This window comes from Chamaea fasciata, unplaced genomic scaffold (genome assembly GCF_029207755.1).
Source record: "Chamaea fasciata isolate MVZ Bird 193981 ecotype frontalis unplaced genomic scaffold, bChaFas1.0.hap1 SCAF_18, whole genome shotgun sequence".
Lineage (NCBI taxonomy): Eukaryota > Metazoa > Chordata > Aves > Passeriformes > Sylviidae > Chamaea > Chamaea fasciata.
In genome coordinates, this window is record NW_027094103.1 from 10,049,917 (window position 1) to 10,064,915 (window position 14,999).

The 14,999-nt window shown below is 57.1% G+C and overlaps 1 protein-coding gene across 4 annotated transcripts in view; it reads right to left on the bottom strand.

Moving 5' to 3' along the window:
- Positions 1–3,489, bottom strand: part of RPH3A (rabphilin 3A) — a 29,171-nt gene extending 25,682 nt beyond the window's left edge. For 3 of the 4 annotated variants that reach the window (XM_066199786.1, XM_066199787.1, XM_066199784.1), the window contains exon 1: positions 3,406–3,489. The gene's annotated coding sequence lies outside the window, so the exon portion shown is untranslated. Of the gene's footprint in view, positions 1–1,239; positions 1,281–3,405 lie in introns of those variants that run through there. The other variant, XM_066199785.1, reaches the window with a different exon arrangement.
- Positions 3,490–14,999: the final 11,510 nt, after the last annotated feature.

Consider the following 14,999-nt stretch of genomic DNA (forward strand, 5'->3'; position numbering starts at 1 on the left):
AGCTCCTCCCGGGCACCTGGACAAGGGACAGGACAATCCCAGAGGGAGCAGCAGGTGACGCAGCCTGGGCAGCACACATCCTCCAGCAACCACGGGGTGGGATCAGACCCTTGAGTGCCCCACGGCAGCTGAGGGGTCCTGGGAATGCAGCTTTTGGGAAAGCCAGCCCTGGCGTCGCCTCATCCTTCAGCCCCGCACCAAACCCCGGCAGGGTTTACCCTTCCCGGGTCAGCGTGGTATTAATTAGTTAATTAAAGCTCAGCGCGACAGCCGCAGTCCACAGGTGACAGTAACAGAGCAGAGACAGCAAAAGCAAAGCCATGCCTCCACTGCCCTCCAGTTAAATCCACACCACGGCACCGGGAGTCTTTGGGAACACCAATCCCTTTTGGCTTGGCTAACGCCACTGCTGCTTTTCAATTCCCACAAGGTGCTGAGAACTGCCTTTATTCCACTCCCCCTGAAATCCCAGCTCCCTGTCATCCTCCAGACAAAGCTGCATCCCAAGGCAGCTGAGCAGCAGCTCAGTCAATTTTATTTAAGCAGCACGTTGACATTTCCTCCAGCAGCTCCCTCCTAAACCAAACACTGCTAGGATGCTATCGCACGGATTTACTCCCCTTGGTTAATTACAGGAAAGACAAAACGGCAAAAATAAAAGATAAAAGACATAACCCACTCCTGGGTGTATCCAACCCACCCAGGGCTGCCGGAGGGGCAGATCCAGGTGAGGTCTGAGCACACCCCGAGCCCACCCGGTGCTGCCGTCAATCCTCGGGAGCTGCTTAGCAACAGAAAGATCCCTGCACGGCTCCAGCATCGCACCCTCCATGCCGGGGACAGGGAGCATGGCCAGAGCCACCAGAATCCCAGCTGGGATCCAGCTCCGGGCCCCTCAGGCAGCGGCTGCCATGGGAAAAGGCTGGGAAGCACCAGCAGGGTGAGCTCGGAGGTGGCAGGTCCTGCTGGCTGCCAGGGGAGGGTGACAGGCCCCACAAGGTGCCCCAGGGATGGGAGAGGGCTGTGGTGTCACCCCACAGGAGCAATGGCGGGGTGGCATCGCCAGGCTGGGGCAGAGGAGCCACGCAGGGTCAGGCCTGTGGGGACAGGTCCCACTGCTGGGGGACACCTGAGCACTGCAGTGTGACTGTCCCCAAGGGCTCAGGGTCTGCACCAGCCTGGGACACGCCGGGCTCCCAGTTTCCCCAGTTCCCCTCCTCCCCACAACCCCCTCAATACCTGATTTCACGGAGCCAGGCGTGCCCCCATCAGCCCAGATCCGGAGCAGAGAGCTGGATCCAAACCTCCCAGGGCTGGAATTGGTGCCCCCACCACGTGAACCTTTATAAACCAGCACGGCCTCACTCCCCTCCAGCCACTCCTCGGCCTAAGGAAGGCGGGGGAGTCCATCAATTCCCGGCCTTGGGAAGCAGAGCCCCCTCCCTCCCTTCCTTCCTTCCTTCCTTCCTTCCTTCCCAGCCCCTGAGCTCTCAGCCGGGACCACCTGGAGCGGTTCATTACTACCAGCGCTAATTGGCAGTGACTGCAGTGACAGCGTCACCGGGCTGCGGGCGGCAGGAGGGCACCGAGCCGGGGTCACCGCTGCCACCACAGCCCCGGGACCCGGCTCGTTGTCACCCCCCCACGCAAAGTCCCTCCAAACTCTCGCACAAAGCGAGCCTCAGGCCCCTCACCCTTCCCTGGGCAGTTTCCCAGCCCTGGCCCTTTCCAAAGCCGGGAATGCTTCGCCCCACGCCGATCCCCGCAGCGTGCTCCGGGCTGTCAGCCTCACTGGCAAAGGGGGCTCCGCACCAAAAATCGGCTTTTCCCTCAGCCAGCAGCAGCGCAAAGTCTGGGAAGGAGCAGGAAGCGGGGCTGGAGCCGGCACCGAGCCGGGGACGGGGTTTGCCCCCAGGCTCCGAGCGGGGCTGGTGGGGCTGGATTCCCACCCTGCAGGTGACGGCGATCTGCTCCCACCGCATCCCCCGGCGACGCCACCGAGGCTGCAGCGCCCACCCAGCGCTGCCCTCCTGCGGGATGCCCGGCGGAGCGCCCACGGGATGCGACAGCAATTCCCAGCCAATTCCCAGCAATTCTCCTCAGCCCCACGGCTCCGCGTCCCCCGGGCTGATCCCTCCCCACGGAAGCCCTGAGGCAGAGATCTGAGTCAGCCCTCCAGCAGCAGCTCGCTCAATCCCTCCCGGATGAACGATGCATCATCAAATAGAGCCCAGTGTCACAACATTAACAATATTTATTTTCAGGCTAAGCTGCAGCATGGGCTTTTGATACCAGTAATTAAAGCAAATGGTTCATCTGTTCTCATCTCTGCATCCCTGGAGCCAACTGGCCGCGTTTGGAAGCCTTGTGTTATCTTTTTTTTTTTTTTTTTTTTTTTTTTTTTTGGTTTGTTCCTTTTTATTCATTTTTTTTTTTTTCTCGCAACCTCACGGGAAGAGGGGGATCAGGCTGATCCACACACGCTCCCGGGATCCCGGGAGGAGCGTGGCATGGCCCGAGCCCAGAGCAGAGCCACGGCCGGGGCAGCCGCCTTTGCTCAGAGCTGTCTGAGCAGGGAAATGAAGGAGTGTTCATCGTCACACAAAGACAAATTGCTGCTCCAGCTTACAACCAGAATTATTAGAAAGACACCAGCGAGAGACATAATCAGGTGCCTTTTCTGGAAGGACCCATCCCGGGGAGCGACAGCTTCCAGCAGCCTCAGCCTCATTCCCGAGGTGGTTTTGTCTCCCGGAGGTTCCAGGCTACTCCGGAAAGGTTTTTGATGCCGTTTGCATCACTTTGGTCCATCCTGAGAAAGGAGCAGCACCTGCCAGAGCCCACGGGCCACCCTGAGCCGGGCAGTGATGCCCTTGCAGAGCCCCAGCAGGGAGCAGAGCACCCCAAAATGTCCCAGCAGCGGGGTCAGGGGGTTCCCCACATCCCCCCGCTGCCAGGATCCCGGGAAGGGGCTCAGCCTTGGTGCCACCGCAGCTGCCACCGGGCACAGTCCGGGAACGGGGGAAAGAAGCCAGTTTTGGGGGGGCTTCAACCCCCGCAAATGCCCGGCACACTCCAAAGTTGTCCGCACACGGCCAAGAGGAGCAGCAGCACCCAGAGCCTCCCTCCAGCCGCACCCACGGGCGCTGCCAGCCCCACGCACCGCCGGGGACCCGCTGCCACCGGCCACCCACGGGCGGGGTGCGGGGTGTCACCCCCCGGGATGCCGCAACTTTCCCCGGGCCCAGAGCGGGGTGCGGGAGCGAGGAGCACCCCCGGACGTGCATCGCGACCCCGCCCGAGCTGCATCCCCATCCCGATCCCCGCGGGGCCCGCGGCGTTCCCCGAGACCCCCCCGGTGCCACGCCCCGCTGCGGTGCCGGGGGAGCCCTGATCCCCCCTTACCTGGGCCGGGGTTTCGGGGTTTCGGGGTGCCGGGGTTTCGGGGTGCCGGGGCCGCTCCCCGCGCACGGCCGCGCTGGCGCTGCGCGGCTCCGGCGGCAGCACTGCGGACGGCGCGGGGAGGGGACACGGGAGGGGACACGGCCGGGGCCGCCCCGAGGAGCCGCCCCCCTCCCCGGCGCAGCCGCTCGGCCCCTCCGGCACTCCCCGCCCGCAGTCGGCTGCGGGGGTGGGGGGCAGTGGGACCCCCTGTGCTCGTCCTCTGCTCCAGCCCAGCCCCTCTCCACGTCTCTTCCATTCATCATCCTCCTCAAGCCTCTCCCAACCTCATCTTCCACCCCCCCTCCCATCCCACTCCCGACCACCGCTCTGGGATCCCAGCACAGGGAGCCCCGGAGCTGCTGGAGCCAGTCCAGAGTGACACAAAGGTCCTCTGAGGGTTGGAGCCAGGCTGGGAGAGCTGGGAATGTTCACCTGGAGAGGAGAAGGCTCCAGGGAGACCTTAGAGCCCCTTCCAGTGCCTAAAGGGGCTCCAGGAGAGCTGGAGAGGGATTTGGGACAAGGGATGGAGGGACAGGACACAGGGAATGGCTTCCCACTGCCAGAGGGCAGGGATGGATGGGAGATTGGGAAGGAATTCCTCCCTGTGAGGGTGGGGAGGCCCTGGCACAGGGTGCCCAGAGGAGCTGTGGCTGCCCCTGGGTCCCTGGAAGTGTCCAAGGTTGGATGGAGCTTGGAGCAGCCTGGGATGGTGGAATGGGATGAGCTTTAATGTCCCACATCCTCCCCACCTGCAGCATCCACCAAAAGCCTTGGGAGATGCTGCCCCTCCCTGTTCCCAGTTCTTGCAGATCCCAATTCCTGCAGATCCCAGTTCCTGCAGATCCCACAGCCTGGCAGCCCTTCCCAAATCCTAACGACCTCCCCACCCCCAGGCACAAGCCAGGACCACGCTGCCTCTGGCCAAGACTTTGAAGGAGAAAAGTTCCTCATTCCTCCAGCTGGATTTCACCACTTCCCTATAAAAGGTTTTGCCCCAGCTGCAACTAAACCCCTCATGAAAACTCTGCTTTTTTGGGGGGTGTTTAAACAGAAATCCCTGAAGAGAGGAATCCTCGAAGGATGGAGGTTTTTCCTGCCTTCAGCCAGGAAAGCATTGCAGCACTGAAGACTGAGTGTTGACTGGCATCAGCTGGATCCTTGATGGACATTTTCTCCTCTTCCAGGCCCAACTTTGTGTTTTTATTTAGCAAAAGAATTGCCTCACTTATGCAAAATACTTGGAGAGAGCAGCACAGGGACTTTCAAGCTGATCTGTCTTGACACCTTCCTTGGAGATTCACAAAAAGCAGCAGCAATTTGAAAATCGGATCTAAAAGTGGCTTTCCAGAAAGGAAACAAAGCAACACCTGCACTTGTCTGCTCTGAATCCCTGGCACTTCCAGCCACCTTTTTTTAGCCCCTCTTCCAAAATAAAAGAGCCAGTTGGATATTTTTGTTGTTGTTGTTGTTTGTTTTGTGGAATTGGAAGTACAGCTTGGCAGTCTGGCAGATCCTCCAGCAGATCAAAGCAGGGAGGGTTATATATTTATTTATATGTTCATCTTAATATTAATTTTAATATTCATTTATACATTCATTTATACATTCGTTTATTTATTCATTTATACGTTTATTTATATATTTATTTGCATAGTCGTTTTAATATTCATTTATACATTCCTGTATATATTTATTTAGATATTCATTTATATTTTTTATATTCATGTATACATTTTTAATATTCATTTATATATTTATTTTTATATTCATTTATATGTTTATTTCCTCCCTGCTTTATCGCCACACTTGCTGCCCCTCTGGTTCTCCAGGAATTGTCGCATTTCCCTTGGGATCTGAGTGATCACGGAGCTTCCCACTCCATTTGACCCCAGACCATCCTGCCCAGATTTGGATGAAGCACCAGGCACGGCAGATCCTGCCTGGATGCTCAAATTCCAGTGCAGAGGTAAAAATCCTGGAAATTCTTGGGGCTGTGCAGCTTTTCCCTGCTCCAGGCTGGATGCAGCCTCCACCCTGTGGTCTTGGGTTTCTCCCTGCTGATTTCCCTGGGAATAATTGAGAGATAACACCGAGTTCATGGAGGCAGACAGCTCCAAGCATCCAATCCGTGTTGGATCCAGACCTGGAGGTGGCAGGGCTGGACTCTGCTTCCCATCCTTGGATGCAGCTGGGGATGGAGCTGGGAATGGAGCTCAGGATGGATCCAAGGATGGAGATGGAGACAAGCATGGAGCTGGGGGTGAGGCTGGGAATCCATGAGGAAACCTCTCCCCTTGTTTATAGCACAATTAGTGGCGTCTAATTGAAGCACCGGACAAGATAGGGAGGGATGAGCCAGCTCCAGGCCGGATTATCCCTCTGGTGTCAACAGAGTCCGATGGAAAACGGGATGTGAGCTTCATACAGCAAATTTTCTTCTGGTTTTAATTAAGATTAAAAGAGTTCCAGAGGCAATGGATAAACTCTTGGAGCTCAGGCCCACAAAAACTCCGGATAACAGCTGCTGTCACGGATTCTGATACAGGGAAAATAAATCAGGAGCACGTCAGGCCCTCCCTGAGCAGCTCTGAGAGTTAAATTAAACTCTCTGAGAGTTAAATTAAAAGGATTGATGGCAGCTCAGGCACCCAGGGGAGTGTTTTTCACTCCTGTAAATCACTGAGCTGCTTCCCCCCGAGCTGGCCTGGCCACAGATCCCGATGGATCTGCCTCCAGGATCTCCCTGGAATGTGATAAGGACCGGCTGCACCGTAACTCATCCTCAGCACGTGCTGCCCATCACACCCACCAAGGGCTTAAGAGGGATTTTGTTCTTGGAAACACAAGGGAGATGGGGAAGGATCCACCATCCAGCACCCCAAATCCATCCCCAGCCTCCCAGAGCAGCTCCTCACTGGGAATGACTCTTGGGAAAAGACAGGGAGGGGAAAAGGGCAGGAGGAGAATGGAGAAGGAGTGACGGGCACAGCCCAGCTCTCCGAGCAGCAGGAGCTGAATCCAGCCAGGTTGTCCCAGAACTTCGGGGCCACAGAGTTTGCATCTCCTTTTTCCAGGAGGGAAAACCCCAAGCCAAGATTTAGGCTGGAGCAGGAGGAAACCACCCCTGGGATTGTCCCTCGGGACCTGCAAGGGACACAGCTGGATCCCCCCGTTTCATCAACACCTCCAACCCCTCCAGCCCACCCTCAGGAAACACCGAACAAGGCACCAGCCAGAGGAGGCACCCCTGATACATCCCCCCAGTGAAAGTGCTGGGATTTAAAAAAAAAAAAAAAAAAAAAAAAGAAGAAGAAGAAGAAGAAAGGAATTTCCCCCCCTCGTCCCTTGGTTACAGCGGTGCCGCAGGGAAGCCAGCTGCTCCAAGGGCTGGGGAAGGGATTTTCTGCTCTGGAGCAGCTGAGGAGGAGCAGCACCTTGGGAGGATCCCGGGATGTTTTTAACCGCCCCCCGCCCGTGCCTCCTCCCAGCCTGTCATTCCTCTGCTCCCAACCTGCCAGCAATGCCAGGGAGCTTCCGCAGCGAGGCGGCTCCAGCATCCCACCCTGCTCCCTCTCATCCTGGGTGAAAAATCCCCCTTCCCAGCCCCTTCCTGCCTCACCCCGGAGCTGAGAAAACCCACAGGGACCCCAAACCCCTCTGCAGCACCCCCCACGTCCCCTTCCCCAGGGTGGCACAGGCAGGATCTGGCGTGGCAGCGCCGCAGAGCCCCGAGCTCAGCAGGCCCGGCTCGCTCTGTCTGCAGCTCATTACACCCTTTTAATGAGATCTGTGCTGGTTTTACATCCATTTCCCATTCCTGATAACGCCCTGTCCTATAAAACTGCACTGTTATCCTTGCCGAGGTGAGGGGAAGAATACATTTCCTAACAGACTGCCTGCATTAATTTTGCAGTAAGTGCCATCAAAGATTTAATCTCCAGCTCGTCTTTTGTTAATGGGATTAGGAGAACTTATTTACTGATTTAATTAATTGGCCTGTCTTGCACTCAGCTGAAGGCAGCGGCTCAGAACCTTCCCGGGTTTGGGGCTGGCGAGAGCTGGGCGTTGTTTCATTTCGGAGGCTGCGAGGAGCACGTACCTGTGAGCTTTAAATAATTGAAATTCCTCCCGACAGCGCATTAAAAAGAGGGGAGGAAGGAGCTTTCTCTTCAGCTTTATCTCCCCTCCCACCCCTCAGCGAGGAGCATCAGCTTCGCCCAAACCATTGCTGAAATATTCCACGGATACCTCCCAAAACCCTCCAGGATGAGGGACCCCCAGAGCTGCCCCTGCTGCATCCTTGCCGAACGCGGGGATTTATCCATTTCAACGCCTCTTATCCCTCTGAAGCCCTCAGGGATGGTGCTGGGAGGGTCCTGAGCTGCAAACCTGGGGTGGGGGAGCAGCACTCCTGACATGGTTCCATTTAGGGGAGCAGCACCCCTGACACCTCTCCACGGTTTTATTTGGGGGAGCAGCCCCCCCCCCATCTTTCCCTGGTTTTATTGGGGGAACAGCACCCCTGATACCTCTCCATGGTTTTATTTATGGGAGCAGCACCCCTGATACCTCTCCATAGCTTTATTTGGGGGAGCAGCACCCCCCACACTTCTCCACGGTTTCATTTATGGGAGCAGCATTCCCAACACCTCTCCACGGTTTTATTTAGGGGAGCAGCACCCCCGACCCCTCTCCCGTGGCTTTATTTAGGTCACCCTGTGCTCGGCGGCCCCGCTCGCAGCGGGGGAGGTTGGACTTCACACTCCTGCTCCCGGAGCTGCTTTTCTAGGTCACCAACCCACAGCGGTGGTTTAAAATAGAGCCTCTCCACTTCCCATTCCCACGGCCGGGGGCTGCTGCCGTGCCCGGGCTGTGGCAGCCGCCAGCCGGAGGGAAGGGATGGGGGGGACGGGGCGGCTGCAAAATCCCGGGATTGGGTGTGCGGGATGCCGGGGGGCAGCGCTGCACCCTCCCAAAAAAAATTCCCAGCTCCGGGGTGGGCAGAGCAGGATGTGCGCCGGGAGCGGCGGTCCCGCTCCAGGAGGTGCTGCTGTCCCCTGTGGCATTGGTGGCACCTCCGTGCCCCGGCAGGTGGCCGAGGACAATCCCCCCGTGCCAGACTTGATCCAGAGAGATCCCAGCGAAAGCCGTGTCCAGGCTGCGCTCCCGGCCGGCACAGAAATCCGGGAGCACTCTCCCGTGGAGAGCGGGTGGCTGCTCCGTGCGGCGGGGAAGCATCGCCCCGCTCCTCTCTCACTCCCAAATGGAAATTTTACACTGGGAAAGAAGAGCCCGGCGCGGCAGGTGTCTGCTGGCTCCCCAGCCCCGCTCCCAGAATATCCTCCCGTTCTGCCAGCACACGGAAGAGGATTTCAGCTGGCGGCTCCCCTGCCCCTTCCCAGCCGGAGCATCGCGCAGGGATCACGGGGAGAGGCACAAAGGCTGCCAGGCGCTGGGGATGGCAGTGCCGGCGATGGCAGGGCCAGGTCACCATGGCACTGTTCACCAGGAAGGCTGGGGCCAGCCCAGAACTGGGTGGAATTCATCACCTCCCGGCTTTCCCAAGCGACCATCCCATTGTTATCCCATCCAGACACTCCCTGGCAGCCCACAGGTGGGATTTGGGCTCCGTTTGTTGCTATTTCCCTTCTCTCTGATTTTTAGAGGGGCCTTTTCCCCACGCCCTGGGCATTCCGCTCTGCCCCTGCTTTCCCGGAGAAGATGTGGCTGCTCCATCCCTGGAAGTGTCCAAGGCCAGGTTGGAGCACCCTGGGATAGTAGGAGGTGTCCCCGCCCTGGGTAGGAGTGGGATGGGATGGGATGGGATGGGATGGGATGGGATGGGATGGGATGGGATGGGATGGGATGGGATGGGATGGGATGGGATGGGACGGGATGGGATGGGATGAGCTTTACCGTTCTTTGGACCCAAACTGTTCTGAGATTCCATGAAAATGTCATTTCCCCATGGAGGGGGGAAAAAACTCCCTGTTGGATCAGGAGCTTGCAGCAGGACACGCTGTTCCCACGTGGGAATGAGCAAGGAGAACCTTTCCCAGCCACACAAGTTGTTTAACAAGCTCTGGGATCGATGCTGTCACCGAGTCCTGCCCGGCACTGCCGCACAGGGATTTGCCTGTTGAGCCTTCCCAGCATGGAATGATCGATCCCAGGGGCAAATCCCAGCCTGGCCAGGAAGCCCCAGGGCAGGCAGAAGGTTCAGGCTCTGGATTTGGGATCCCAGCTCAGCATTCCAGGGGTCAAACTCGGAGCCATCAGCAACCATCTCGTTCCAAGGGCTGTTCTCTGCCTTGTTCTGTTTCCCAGTGAATCCTGCAGGATACTGATCCATGCTCAGGCCGCTGCTCTGAGGAGTTAAAACAGCAGCAGCAGAAATTCCTGCAGGAGAATGGGAATGTTGCTGGGCCTGCAGCACAAGGCTTTAATCCGGGAGCGGGGAAAGGGCTGGTTGAAGCTCACAGGATGTGGGATGGGATAATTCCGGCTGCCAGAGTGCCCTGTTTTGGGGATAAACTCAACAGATATCCCTCACCCCAGGCAACACATCCTGCTGGGATGCTCCAGCAAGGACGAGTGTCTCCTCACAGAGCAAACTGGAGCCTCTGCAATTCCCCCGGGAAGGGTTAATCCTGGAGTACCTCTCCATGAATATTCTCTCCAACACCTGCATCTCCTCTGCAGGGGAGGGAGAGGAGAAGGTTTGAGAGATGCCAGAACCGTGGCTTTGATCTTCAGCGGAGTCATCTCATCATCTCGCTGCTGCTTAAAGGGAAAACAACCTCTGGGCTTTGATATTCCTGAATACACAATCACCGGGAGAAAATATTCCTGAGTGCACAAACACTGGGAGAAAGCTGCAGCTAACTGTGTGTTCCTGCTGGATTCTGTGAACCTGGATAAAGAGGGTTTATGTGGGAAAACCTCCAGAGCATCCTCCCAGGAGGGTGTTTGTGCCTTCCCTTTTCCAGGAGAAATGTGGAGAAGGTCAGGGAAAGTCACCCAGATCAGCCCGATGAATGCAGGTCACCCACGGCCGGGCAGCTGCGGCCGCTGGATTGGGATTGATCATTCCCAGGGCTCCTCCTGAGGATAAAATGCTGCTCCTGGAGCTGTGACCCGGGAAAGGGGCACGGCACTGGGACGTGTTGCTGGGCATTCACCGGATGGACACGCGGACACACTCCAGGATCCCTCCTGGAGGCAGCAGCCAGGGATTGATTGTGGCGTTGCTGCCCGGCATTCCCATGTGGGGATTTGCAGGCTTTTCCCATCTCCTCAGCTCCTGCAGCAAAGGCAGATTTTCCCAGCTCCCTGGCAGCAGAGGGGATTGTAGGGAAAGGGCTGAGGCAGGACACAGCATGGGCTTGGTTTGACAGGTCTCAGTGATCCCATTCCCCGAGGATGTGAGGACACCGAGCTGGGTTGGCTGCAGAGCCATGGGCAGCCCCATCCGACAGGGCCACAAATGCACCTGGAAACCCTGACCTGAATTTCCACGTGAAACCTGACCACAACTGGCGGCTCTTCCCCAGAGGATCAGGTCTGGGGGTTTGGCAAATCCCATCTTTTCCTCCAGCAGACGCAGCCAAAACCAGAGATGGATGCTCTGCTCCGAGTCCTGCACCAGGGTATGATAAGAGATAATAACTTCTATTGATAAGTGAGGGGAGCAAACGACTTGGCAGTAGATGGAGCCTGCATCCAACCACAGGGATTTGGCTGGAGGCAGCACAAGATCCCTGGAGCAGTTGGCAGGGCCAGGAGAAGGCACCTGGTCAGTGCCAGCCCCGCTCCGGACGATGGATCGGGAGCGACAGCCCGGAATGCTGTGGCTGTAACTCTGCACATCCACAGAGCCAGGGCTTCCAGGTGGGAATCTGACCCATCCCTGCATCCCTGATCAGGAAGGAGCCCAGGGCTGAACACTGGGGAAAGGTAGGAAAGGTGACCAGGACATTGTGACGGCCACATCCAGTCAGGATCCCTCGGGAGAGGCCATCCGCCAACAGAACTAGCCTGTCCCAGAGCTCCTCCTCTTCAAACAGAAGGAAAATAACAAAGATCTTAAAATAACCCAGGATGAGCTGCTCTCCCCGGACAGCCCCCACTGCAGCCCAAGTCCAAATTCCCACGCGAAACCTGAGTGGGATTTGGAATTCAGCAGCTCAGAGCCGGGGGTTTGGTGAATCCAACAAATTCTTAGGCAATACTGCTTTTCCTCATCCTCTCCCACAGTCCCCACACCATGGGTGGCTCCCTGTCACCCCCTGTCACCCCCTGTCATCCCCTGTCACCATGTCCCAGCCCCCAGGGTGGCACTGGGGACAGCAGGATGGAACACACGGCTGCCTCCAGCACCAATGGATCAATAACTTCCATCTGCATCATTCTGTGCCTTTGCAGGGAAATAAATTCAACGTGTAGGACACGGAGCAGCCGGATCCGGGTCCTGGTCCAGGGGACAAAGCACCTCCTGATCCATCTGCCGAGGGACAAAACGCCCCCTGGTCCATCCCAACAGGACAAGGTGTGAATCCAAGCTGTATCCAAGACAAGGCACAGCCAGAACTGGGAGTCATCCCAACCCTGCACTGCTCTGTGCTTTTCCCTCCCTGGATTTCTTCATTTCCTTTGGTTTCTTTGGTGCCTGGATGTCGCACCAGGGGAGCTTTTCCCATCTTGGAGAAATCCTGTCCTGCTGACGGGTGGGGAAGGTCCTTCCCAGCCCATCCGCAGACTTTGGCTCGAGCAGGAGAAACCTCTGGGATCACCTGAGTGGTTGGAGATGGATGGGAGGCCCTGGGAAGGTCCCGGCTGCAACCTGGAGCAGCCGCTCGGGGAGTGCATAACCTTCCTGCTGGGAAAAAAAGGGAAGGGAAGGAAAAGAATAAAAGAGGAAAAAGAAGGGGGAAAAGGAAGGAAGGAAGGAAGGAAGGAAGGAAGGAAGGAAGGAAGGAAGGAAGGAAGGAAGGAAGGAAGGAAGGAAGGAAGGAAGGAAGGAAGGAAGGAAGGAAGGAAGGAAGGAAGGAAGGAAGGAAGGAAGGAAGGAAGGAAGGAAGGAAGGAAGGAAGGAAGGAAGGAAGGAAGGAAGGAAGGAAGGAAGGGAGGAAGGGAGGAAGGAAGGAAGGAAGGAAGGAAGGAAGGAAGGAAGGAAGGCTCCAGCCAGAACAGGAATCCAATCACAGTTGGAATTTTACACCATTTTTACCCCTCCACTTTCCCAAAGGTGCCTTTCCCTGAGCCTGCAGCATCCCAGAGACCCAAAAGCCACCCAAATCCCTTCCCAGGACCCTCTCCAGAGCTCCAGGCAGCCTGAAAACAATTTCTCTTTTTCCCAAATCTCTGCCCCGGCAGGGAAGTCGGGAGTGGTGCCAGCCCCTTCCCAGCCACCCAAGCTGAGCCTGTTCTTTTCCAGGGCTGTAAATCCTGACACAGAGCTTTTTTTTTTTTTTTTTTTTCTCCCCTGCTTTTTCCCATTTGGCAGCCGTTCAGGTTGTATTTGTGTTTTGGCTGCCAGCAATGCAGCATTTACAAACCTGCCCTGGATTTATCCGCTGCAGAGTCGGGCACCGAATTAACGGACACAAAAGTTTGGGAAGGGTTGGAAAAACGCAATTTATAACAGCCAGGATGTGCTGCCGGGCCTCTCCCACCCACATCGTGCTTCTCCTGCCGCAGCTTATTCCCCAGAGTGGATTAAACACACATTTCCCTTTTCTTCCCACCCTCCCAGCTGAGTTTTCCCCCCTGTGGCGTCTTCCAGCAGGGATTCCCCACAGGTCAGCCCCACTCCTCTCCAAATTTTGGGGTTTTCCTGGGAGAACTCGTGGTCCCGCAGACTTTCCTTCCCGCTTCTGTGGGGTGCTGAGTGGATCCTCCAGTGACACAGCAGATTCCGTGCTGGGAAAGGATGGAAGGTGCTGGCACGTGTGACCCCATTCCTGGAGGTCGCCGAGCCTGGAATTCCCCTGGAGAGGGTGGCAGGGCCCCTCTGTGACTTCTCCCAGGAGCTGAGGGAGCTCATCCCATCCACTCAGCAAGTGGAACAGCCAAGGTGTGATGACAGCCAGGGCAGGCGCTGCTGGGAGGTGCCAAAGCTCTTCCCAAGGGATTTTCCCATGACAGGGACGCTCTGTTCCTCTCCTCAGACTGGCAGGAACGCAGATGGCTTTGGAGACATCCCACCTTCCCCGGGGTGAGGATGGGCACCGCACTCCGGAGATGACTCCTGCATCCATGGAACAGATCCCAGAGGGATCCAGCACCAAGGAAGGACCGAGGAGCAGAGCTGGACCAGGGATATTCCTGCACCATCCTGGCTGTCCTGGATCCTGGGGCACATCCCTCCCTGCTGAGCCGAGCCTGAGGATTAAACTCGGTCACTCCGAGTTTCTCTCTTGCAGTGATTCAGTCCAGTGCCCACCAAAACTGGCTGGGAAAGGGGTTTCCTTTCCCAGAACTGTCAACAATTCATCCCAACAGTGCCTGGTGACCCCAAACCAGAGGATTTTCCAGAGCCGGGGCTGGATCCAAGGGCGCCACGTGGAGTTTGTGGCCAACATCCCCCTGCTTCGACATTTTGGGGTTTAATTGCTCCAGGAGAGAAACGAGCAGCACAACTGAGCTTAACAGACAGAAAATCATGCTCAGGGCAAAGAGTACAGCTGAAATTTCGTGTGTGAAGTGTTCCTGGGCTCCCAAACTCCCAGGACAAAGAGAACATCAATAATCCCAGAGGAGCTGGCACCGGACAGGAGCCTCGCAAGGAGAATTGGCGCCTCTTGTTCCTTAATCAGAGCTGATTGGGGACTTTAGAGCAGGATTTTGGTTGGCATTTCACCTGCAGGACAGAGAACCCAGCCAGATCCTCTCTGAGTCACAGGCACTGGCACGGGCTGAGGTGGCCGAGGATGTGGCAGTGAGGGGATTTGGGGAGCAGGGTGATGCTCAGAGACACTCTTGTCTTCCCGAGGGACCGGAGGCCTCGGCATCTCCAGCTAATCCAGTTCTTAACTCCTCTCTGTACTTCCAGCTCCTCTTTTCCCCTCTCGGGTTTAACTGTCCCAGCTCCCCCCGCTCATCCGTGACCCTGCTGGTGGGAGAAGGGACGATCTGGGTTTCATTCTGCCCCCGTCACTCAGCGGGTCCCCCATCTCTCTCCCACCAGCAGCCCCAACCCAACGCCACCATTTCCTTCCCCCGGAGCGACTCCTCATTTCCCTCGGCACAATTGATATTCTGGCTCGTTAGGTTTTAACGCACAGCTTCCAGAGCTTATTTAAAATTCACTAAAGCTTCCCCGCTACAGAGGACTTAAGAGCCGGGTGAGGGGCGGGGGGGGGGGGGGGGGGGGGGGAGAAGGTGGGGAAAAAAACCCCGAAGGGTTTGTGGAATTCTGCACGGCCCCGGAGGCAAAGGACGGAGCGGCTCCATCTGCTCCGCAGTGCAGCGGGAGCGGGCATCGAGTAAATCAAGGGGCTGACCGCAGCGATCCCTCCCTCCCTCCCTCCCTCCGGCAGCGCCGCTGCTCCTCT